We start from the raw sequence: 10,391 nt of genomic DNA, 5'->3' as shown, positions 1-10,391 counted from the left end.
GCGCCACTGCACTCCAGCCTGGGTGACAGAGCAAGATTCCCTCCAAAAAAAAAAAAATTACCCGGGCGTGGAGATGCATGACTGTAGTCCCAGCTAGTTGGGAAGCTGAGGCATGAGAATCACTTAAGCCAGGGGGGCAGAGGTTGCAGTGAGCCAAGACGGCACCACAGCACTCCAGCCTAGGCAACAGAGCGAGATTCTATCTCAAAAAAATAAAAATAAAAGAAGCCAGGCGTGGTGGCTCACGCCTGTAATCCCAGCACTTTGGGAAGCCAAGGCAGGCGGATCACCTGAGGTCATGAGTTCAGGACCAATGTGGCCAATATGCTGAAACTTCACCTCTCCTAAAAATACAAAAATGAGCCAGGGGTGATGGCTGATTTTTGTAATCCCAGCACTCTGGGAGGCCGAGGCAGGCGGATCACCTGAGGTCAGGAGTTCCAAGACTAATATGGCCAACGTGGTAAAATTACATCTCTACCAAAAATACAAAAATTAGCCAGGTGTGTTGGCGGGTGCCTGTAACCCCAGCTACTTGGGACGCTGAGGCAGCAGAATCACTTGAACCCGGTGGGCAGAGGTTGCAGTGAGCGAAGATTGCACCACTGCACTCCAACCTGGGTGACAGAGCAAGACTCCATCTCTGAACAAATAAATAAAGAGTATTACCTAGTCTTAAATAAAACACCTACTCTACTCCTTAATGTGAGCCCTATTTCATACTTCAAACCCAAATAGTTAACTGGATTACAATTCAATTATGCTATGTCCAGCATAGTTATCAAAAAATTAAAACTTACCAAACATTGTTTATAAATAGTTAAAAAAAAAAGGCCAGGTGCCGTGGCTCATGCCTGTAATCCCAACACTTTGGGAGGCCAAGGCCGGCGGATCACGAGGTTAGGAGATCAAGACCATCCTGGCTAACACAGTGAAACCCCGTCTCTACTAAAAATACAAAACATTAGCCAGGCATGGTGGTGGGCGCCTGTAGTCCCAGCTACTGGGGAGGCTGAGACAGGAGAATGGCGTGAACCCGGGAGGTAGAGCTTGAAGTGAGCTGAGAATGCACCACTGCACTCCAACCTGGGCGACAGTAAGACTCCGTCTCAAAAAAAAAAGGGGGGGTAGAAAAAAATAAAAATTAAAAAGTACAAAAAAAATTTTTTTTTTTTTTGAGATTCAGTCTTACTCTGTCGTCCAGGCTGGATGGAGTCCAATGGCACAAAATTGGCTCACAGTAACCTCCACCTCCCAGGTTCAAGCAATTCTAAAGTCTCAGCCTCCAGAGTAGCTGGGACTACAGGCGCGCGCCACCACGTCACGCTAATTTTTGTATTTTTAGTAGAGAAAGGGTTTCACCACGTTGATTAGGTTAGTCTCAACTCCCAAACTCGTGACCCGCCCGCCTAGGCCTCCCAAAGTGCTGGGATTACAGGCATGAGCCACCGCACCCAGCCACAAAAAAAAATTTTAAGCAGCATCTTTGAGAGAAACTAAAAAAATGTCAAGTAAACTCAGTAGAAAATACCAGCATAAGCGGTTTACATTAAAATTGTAAAAACTAATGTGATACATTTGATTGAGTTAGGAAGAAAAGGATCATATTCCTAAATACTTGATAGTTGGGGCAAAATTACATCAAAATCTACCACAAAGATTACATGGTGATATTCCCTACATGTCCTCACTCTCTTTGCCTTCCTTCAGGTTATATCTCCACTCTCCTTTTTGGAAAAAACAGCTGCTTCTAAAATCTATCAGAGATCTACTAATTTACCAGTCAACACCATGGGTACCCTAACACTTTTAAGGACGCTCTATTTACTCAAAATGACAACTAAGAAAGAACAGATATTTGCTGACATACAGGTTTCTCACAAGGAAAAATAAACAAAATAAGACAGGTTTGCTTAAGGGCAGAGAACTTTACAATCTGTAAATGCCTGCAGACTGCTTCTTCTGAGCAGGCATTAACCCTTCATAATATACTTAACCACCCCCACCCCCACCCCACCCCCACAAAGTGTCTTATTAGCAAAGGGAATCTTAACAGTAAGACATCATTAAAAAAAAAAAAGGAGTGGGGCGCGGTGGCTCAAGCCTGTAATCCCAGCACTTTGGGAGGCCGAGACGGGCGGATCACGAGGTCAGGAGATTGAGACCATCCTGGCTAACATGGTGAAACCCCGTCTCTACTAAAAAATACAAAAAACTAGCCGGGCGAGGTGGCGGGCGCCTGTAGTCCCAGCTACTTGGGAGGCTGAGGCAGGAGAATGGCGTAAACCCGGGAGGCGGAGGTTGCAGTGAGCTGAGATCTGGCCACTGCACTCCAGCCTGGGGGACAGAGCAAGACTCCATCTCAAAAAAAAAAAAAAAGAAGGATTGGGAAATCAACAATTAATTCAAAGCTAACATTTTAGACGTAAAGGCTTCACTTCAGACCACTCCAAACCTTCAAGAAAGCTTTATACTTTCTACATATATTTTACACTTAAGAGGGTAGATACAGGGACCAGTTCCCATCACGATACAAGTACATATTGAAATAAACCTATTATTCTCCATGTTCTCACACCATTTCTCTCCATACAATAAAAGTCACTCAGGCTAATACTAAGAGAGACACTCCTGGTGATCACTACATAGACTGCACTAGTAACCAGGAAAGGGAAGCAGAGGTGTTATTGTTGTTCCAATATAGTTCTAAAGGCAACTCCATGTGACTACTGCTGGTCCAGCCCACATTTAAAGGGAGGACAGAGGAAACCAGAGCAGCAGGAAACAGGAGGGGTAATTACCACAACCCTTTCCCATGGCCTCATTCTCTCCCATGCCACCACTTTCAGGCATATTTCAATCACAACAAAAACCTTCCTTCTCTGAAAGGTTTCATAATTATTGAGGGTGAGAGGCAACAGGGAAGCAAATGAGGGAAATCGGCGCTGTGGGAAAATCTCTCGCCACATGTGTCAACTAGCCATTAAGTAGGAAAATCAGGAGTACACTGGCAGCAAGCAAAAGGGCAGTTTGGGAAACTAATCACTTCTGCCTAAGGATAAGAGAAGCCTTCAAAGCAGTAGAAGGTCGGCCCTAGCGAAGGGGCTCCACAGGTGAGTGTACTGAAAGAAACTATCATCTCCAGGGAGTGGAATACATTCCCTTTCCTGAGGTAAAAGGGGAACACACCAATGTCGGACACGGGACAGCTTAGGTATCATGTTCATTTTCCTTCCACCTTTCCCAAACTGACACTAAAAGGGATACACAATTCACAGCGAAAAGTGAGGAACGCAATAACTAGCCGCATACCCCTTGGTGAAAAAAGTGCTGTCATAACGGAAGAGGAATGTAAGAATGGGTTCACCCAAAAAATTAATTATATGCTCTTCAAATAAAAGATGATCTTTGGATACCTTATGGAGACCTGAAAAAACCCTCAACCAGCTGGGCACCGTGGTGCACACCTGTAATCCCAGCTACTCAGGAGGCTGAGGTGCAAGAATCACTGAAGCCCAGGAGCGGGAGGCCAGCCTGAGCAATATATGGAGACGATATCTCTAAAATGAAAAGTAATTTTTTAAAATCTCTCAACTGTTAGGATACGCTGGTGCTGTGTAAAGATTATAAGCCTAAATACTGGCAAACTATATACCTTATTTGAATGTGAGATAAAACAATATTCAATAGAAGTGGTAGTAAATGACTGGATTACATCAAACAGGAAATAACAGTAATAATGATGGGATCAACCCTTAAAGCGAGCAAGGGTTAGAGACCAGAGTGGTGACAGATGAGAAGCGTGGGCAACTAATTAGACTAAAAACTCGGGGAAAATGTGGAAAAGCCGAGTGGGAAAGTGATTCAGAGGCAAACAGAACTGAGTTGTAATGCACCAATGAAAGAATAACATTTTGAATATGTATTATTAACAGACTGAGCTTTGCGGTTTACAAAGCGCTCAAAAACCTACACTAAAGAATGAACTGTGATACAACCAGACTACAGGAACCGGGGGGGAGGAGGAAAACTGAGTCCCAATTGAGACCAATGCCCTACAGAATTGAAAAGGAGAAGTAGAATTGAACTGTGCCTCCGGGTAAGCCAGGAAAGATTAGAGCGCGCAGAAGTTGGGTTCTAAAAGGGCCAGTCCCAAGACTAGCTACGGGCGTGAAAGCGGAAAGGTGATCAGATGGGACCGACAGCGTGGCGGGCAAGCTCCAGTCTACTGGCAGGCACCGAGGTGGGAGAGAAAACCACACCCTCCAGGGCAGAAACCCGAAGGGGGGAGGGGAGGCGCCCCTGGGGTTGGGTGGGGCCCGGCTGACCCGGACAGGGGAAAGTAGGAAGAAGCACAAGGCAAAGTGAGGGGAAGAGGCAGTAGGGCGCCCGGGCCTGGACACACAGGGACCGTGGAGCTGGCGAGTGAAGCTCGGCCCGGTCCTCACGGATGGGCGGCGGGGCAGTCTGCAGGCGGTGGGGGTTCAGACGAGCTGAACCCGGAACCAGAAAGCGCACGCTGCAGGGCTCAGGCCCCTGGAACAGGGAAGGAGAGGGACAGGATAGCAATTACCGCTGCTGCTCTCGGAGGACTCAAGACCCGCTGCCGCCGCCGCCGCTCGCTACCTGCCAATGCGCCTCTTACAAAGCGGCGGCGGCGGCACAGGCTACCCAACCCGTCACGTGACCTCGCGTCACGAGCGGAGGAGGAGCCACAACACGTCGCCCGTGCGCGGCTTCAGAGCCCGCCCAGACGGAGCGCAGCCTCTTCTAGCCGCCACCTTCACCGTAAGCCCGCGAGGCCGACCGCGTGGAGGTGGGGGGAAACCACAGGAAAGAAAAAATAAGGGAGACTTGATAATATGTATTGCACTCGGAGTCACCAGGAGAGTATTACCCACCGTATCCAGGGTGCCTACAACTGCAGCTCGTCGTCGCGCCATTATGACCTCACAAGGCACCACAGGTTGCTCCCCTGTGGCCGCCTCTCTCATCACGTGATGTGGTCCAGCCACTCAGGGCAAGCCTGGCCTCCCAAACGTTGCACGAGGGGACCACGACTCCCAACATGCTGCACAGCCAAGGCGACCCCTACCTCACCCTTTTTCCCGCGGGCTCCCAGACGCACCCGCTAGAGACCTCAGTGCCGAGGGAAGGCCGGCACGGAAAGTGGACCAAGCTGGCTTGAAGGAGTAATACTATTGGACGCCGCCCGCCAGGTGGCGGAGCGTGGTGCCTGCTGGGAGGTGTAGTCCTGGCGGGGGGTGGGGTTCTGCTCCCACGTTCCTGGGCTTGCTCTGCGCCCTGCCCCCTGCGCGGGAAAACGCCAACGGCTCGCTGCGAGAGCCTCGACAAGGCGGAAGGTCCGCCCACTTTTAGTCTTGTTCGGTGAGGTTCAACTTTTGCCCTCGCAAGCCCCTTATGGGTGAAAAGACTAGCATCTATTGAACGCCTACTCCAAGTCCACCGTTTATACAATCATTTCTGTTATATAATCAACCCCTTGAGTCCAGGATTTCCTATATTTAAGGATAAAAAAAAGAAGCTTCGAGTTGCTTCTTGACCGAAGAAACCCAGGTTTTCTGCCTTAGAAAATTAAAGACCTCCTCTCAATAGGATCTGACCTGTTGTCAACTCCAAAAATTACATATAAATGATGGTTTATAATTGTAGCATAGTGTTTTAAAAGTATTTTCCATTTACTGGCCTGTTTGGATGTGAGGGCGATCTGGCTGCGATATCTGTCACCCCATTGATTGCCAGGGCTGATTCCGCTGATCTGGCTGGCTAGGCGGGTGGCCCTTCCTCCCGCACCGCTCCCGAGGCTGCATACTCGGTCGAAAAGGAGGAGCATCCCTCATAGAGGAGGACAGGTCAAGGATATAGGAGTAGCTGCACGCCCCTGTTAACAAGCTCTCAAGGTCCTCCAAACAGGCTCTCAAGGTCTGCTTACTGGCCTGTTTTATCCCAAGCTAGTTACATATAAGGACTTTGCGGTCCCGGCATGCCTTACCTCAATTGGAGCTTTCCTCTGTAGTAACACCACTTCACCGGCTTGTGAAAATTAAATAAGATTATGTAAAATGCCTGCTTGGCACATAATAAACCCTCAATAAGTATCAGTAATCATTTTCACACTCTACCCATTAGGCCCAACAGGTCTAAGTAAGGTAGAAAGGGGAAATTAGCTTATACTGTACTTTGTACAGGGCACTATGCTAATTACTAATTTGCTAGTTATTAAGTAAAACAATTGAAATCTTAAACAGTCCTGTCTAGTTCAAAGAAGGCCTTTGTTATTCATCTGAATTAAAGAATGCTGCCGGGCATGGTGGCTCATGCCTGTAATCTCAGCACTTTGGGAGCCCGAGGAGGGCAGATCACAAGATCAGGAGTTCGAGACCAGCCTGACCAACATGGTGAAACCCCGTCTCTATTAAAAATATAAAAAAATTAGCCGGGCGTGGTGGCACACGCCTGTAATCCCACCTACTCAGGAGGCTGAGGCAGGAGAATCACTTGAACCCGGGAGGTGGAAGTTGCAGTGAGCCAAGATCACACCGCTGCACTCCAGGCTGTTAGAGCAAGACTCTGTCTCAAATAAAAACAAAAACAAAGAATGCTTAGACTGTGCCTTTAACAAACAGAACTGGGCCAGGTGTGATGGCTCACGCATGTAATCCCAGCACTTTGGGAGGCCGAGGTGGGTGGATCACCTGAGGTCAGGAGTTTGTGACCAGCCTGGCCAACATGGTGAAACCCCGTCTTTATTAAAAAATACAAAAAATTAACCAGGCGTAGTAGTGGCCGCCTGTAATCCCAGCTACTTGGGAGACTGAGGCAGGATAATCACTTGAACCCGGGAAGCGGAGGTTGTCGTGATCCAAAATTGTGCCACTGCACTCCAGCCTGGGCAAGAGAGTGAGACTCCATCTCAAAAAAAAAGAAAAAAAAACAGAACTTATCATCATCACCACTGACATGTGGGTGAATCTTATCTCACTTCTTTTGACAGTGAGCTAGGATTGTGCCTTGTCTGTTCATCTTCCTCCTCTTTGTCCTGCTGCTTTATAGAAATGTGTGGGAGTGTCAAAGATAAAAACCACCCTTGAGAGTCAAAAGACTTAATGGACAGATCAGGAGAAAAGGATTCTGAAAGGAATATACAAACTTGATAACAGTGGCTGGCTCTGAGGAGTGGGAAAGAGGTTTGTGATTGGGGTTGCTGGCCCAAAGGGACTGCAGTCTAACATTTTCGATTTTTCCTTGGAGAAGGCACTGGTATATAACTTACATAGTTATAAGTTATAAGAGCGGTGGCCAAGCACTTTGGGAGGCCGAGGCAGGCAGATCACGAGGTCAAGAGACCATCCTGGCTAACATGGTGAAACCCCGTCTCTACTAAAAATACAAAACTTAGCTGGGTGCGGTGGTGCACCTGTGGTGCGCACCTGTAGTCCCAGCTACTCGGGAGGCTGAGGCAGGGGAATCACTTGAACCCGGGAGGCAGAGGTTGCAGTGAGCCAAGATCCAGCCACTGCACTCCAGCCTGGCAACAGAGCGAGATTCCTCTCAAAAAAAAAAAAAAGGGAAGAAGATTAACTTTATGAGAAGGAAGACCAGAGACCACATGTTAGGTCTGTGACCCTGTACAAGCTGTGTCACTTCTCCAGGCCTCAATTTCTTATTAAATTCATTTTCAAAAACATCTGCCTGTTCTGTGTCAGGGACACTGTGCTGGTTATTTTTATTACATTATCATTTATTAAGGGTTGGCCGGGCGCGGTGGCTCAAGCCTGTAATCCTAGCACTTTGGGAGGCCGAGACGGGAGGATCACGAGGTCAGGAGATCGAGACCATCCTGGCTAACATGGTGAAACCCCATCTCTACTAAAACAAATACAAAAAACTAGCCGGGCGCGGTGGTGGGCGCCTGTAGTCCCAGCTACTCAGGAGGCTGAGGCAGGAGAATGGCGTAAACCCAGGAGGCGGAGCTTGCAATGAGCTGAGATCCGGCCACTGCACTCCAGCCTGGGCGACAGAGCGAGACTCCGTCTCAAAAAAAGATAAAGAAAAGGATTCATTCACCTTATCCACCCAGCTTGACTCTGAGACGTTGAGTCTGAAACTAATTTCACATCCTGTGACTACAAAGGACATCCCCATCTTTGTGTGTGTGTGTGTGTGTGTGTGTGTGTGTGTGTGTGTGTTGAGACAAAGTCTTGCTCTGTCGCCCATGCTGGAGTGCAGTGGCGTGATCTCGGCTCACTGCAACCTCCGCCTCCTGGTTCACACCATTCTCCTGCCTCAGCCTCCCAAGTAGCTGGGACTACAGGTTCCCACCACCATGCCCGGCTAATTTTTTAAAATATTTTTGGTAGAGACGGGGTTTCACCATGTTAGCCAGGATGGTCTTGATCTTCTGACCTCGTGATCTGCCTGCCTCGGCCTCCCAAAGTGCTGCGATTACAGGCGTGAGCCACTGGGCCTAGCCATCCCTATCTTTTTTACCAGTTTTTCTTTGCTTCAGTCTTCTTGCTGGACTAAAGAGAGCACATAATGTCATGGAAGATACACTGGAGAAATTATCAGAAGCCTGGGTTCTGAAGTCTGTACAAATGGGTGGCAATATGATTGATAGGTGTGTGAAATCATTCTTTTTTTTTTAAACAAGGTCTTGCTGTGTTGCCCAGGCTAGAGTGCAGTACCTATTCATAGGTGTAATCATAGTGTACTATGGCCTTTAGCTCCCGAACTCAGGCAGTCTTCCCATCTCAGCCTCCAGACTAGCTGAGAATACAGGCAGTATGCCACTGCATCTGGCTCTGGAATCAGTAATTCTTAGATGAGGCCCATCCTCAAAAACAAACTAATAGTAATAGGTGGCTGAGATTTAGGAGGATACAATCAAGGCATATAATCTCCAAAGCAGAACAGGTGTGGTGGCTCACTATCACTCTAGGAGGCTGAGATGGGAGGCTCACTTCAGGCCAGGAGTTCAAGACCAGCCTGGGCAATATAGCAAGACTCCGTCTCTATTTATATATACACGTATTTATTTTCTTAATAAAAAACTCCAAAGCAGAATTTTCACAAACTAGATAAAGCCAATAACAGTTGAAATCTTTTTTTTCTTTTTTTGATACAGGGTCTCATTCTATTGCCCAGGCTGGAGTGCACCTTCACCTCCTAGGTTCAACCAATTCCTGTGCCTCAACCTCCCAAGTAACTGGGACTACAGTCAGGCAGCATGGTACCCAGCTAATTTTTGTACTTTTAGTAGAGACGGGTTTTGCTATGTTAGCCAGGCTGGTCTCAAACTCCTGGCTTCAAGTGATCTGCCCACCTTGGCCTCCCAAAGTGTTGGAATTACAGGCATGAGCCACCGCACCTGGTCCACAGTTGAAATCTAATGTACTCTCTTAATTGTAAAATAAATGTCATAATCAAATGCATTATACCCTGCCTAAAGAATGTGATAACATGAGGTCAGGAGATCGAGACCATCCTGGCTAACATGGTGAAACCCCATCTCTACTAAAAATACAAAAAAATTTGCCGGGCATGGTGGCAGGCGCCTGTAGTCCCAGCTACTTGGGAGGCTGAGGCAGGAGAATGGCATGAACCTGGGAGCTTGCAGTGAGCTGAGATCGCGCCACTGTACTCCAGCCTGGGCGACAGAGTGAGACTCGGTTTAAAAAAAAAAAAAAAAAATGTGATAACAGAGAGGAGATAGGCTTCCTAGAGTCTTTAAAAAAAAAAAAAAAGTGAACCTTAATAAGCAAAATATATGCCTTGCAAGAAACAGGGTGGCCTAACCAGCACTTCGAACATTCTGACCCCTTAGCAGATTTCTGCCTTTAGCAGATGAAGATGGGTGTTCCATGCCTATTAACCATGAGGACCCAAGATTCCCTGACCTGTGTTCCATGTTTTCAAGCAACCTACTGACTAGAATTTGGCTTCTGTTTAATACCTTCCTCCAGAGAAGTGAATGTGCTGTTGACCAGAGAACCATATGTTACTTGACTTGACTGAAAATTAGTGTACTGGCCAGGCGCAGTGGCTCATGCCTGTAATCCCAGCACTTTGGGAGGTCGAGGTGAGTGGATCACCTGAGGTCAGGAGTTCGACACAAGCCTGACTAACGTAGTGAAACACCATCTCTACTAAAAATACCAAAAAATTAGCAGGGTATGGTGGCACATGCCTGTAATCCCAGCTACTAGGGAGGCTGAGGCAGGAGAATTGCTTGAATCCAGGAGGCAGAGGTTGCAGTGAGATCACGTCATTGCACTCCAGCCTGGGCGACAGAGCGAGACTCCTTCAAAAAAAAGAAAGAAAGAGACAGAGAGAGAAAGGAAAAAAAGGAAAGGAAGGGGAAGGAAAAG

At 47.6% G+C, this 10,391-nt stretch overlaps 1 protein-coding gene across 1 annotated transcript in view; it reads right to left on the bottom strand.

Moving 5' to 3' along the window:
- Positions 1 to 4,635, bottom strand: part of UBAP2 (ubiquitin associated protein 2) — a 143,315-nt gene extending 138,680 nt beyond the window's left edge. The window contains exon 1 of the mRNA XM_011950561.1: positions 4,574 to 4,635. The gene's annotated coding sequence lies outside the window, so the exon portion shown is untranslated. The remainder of the gene's footprint in view (positions 1 to 4,573) is intronic.
- Between the last annotated feature and the right edge of the window lie 5,756 nt (positions 4,636 to 10,391).

This window comes from Colobus angolensis, unplaced genomic scaffold (assembly GCF_000951035.1).
Source record: "Colobus angolensis palliatus isolate OR3802 unplaced genomic scaffold, Cang.pa_1.0 Scaffold308, whole genome shotgun sequence".
Lineage (NCBI taxonomy): Eukaryota > Metazoa > Chordata > Mammalia > Primates > Cercopithecidae > Colobus > Colobus angolensis.
This window is presented reverse-complemented; position numbering and strand designations above follow the sequence as displayed.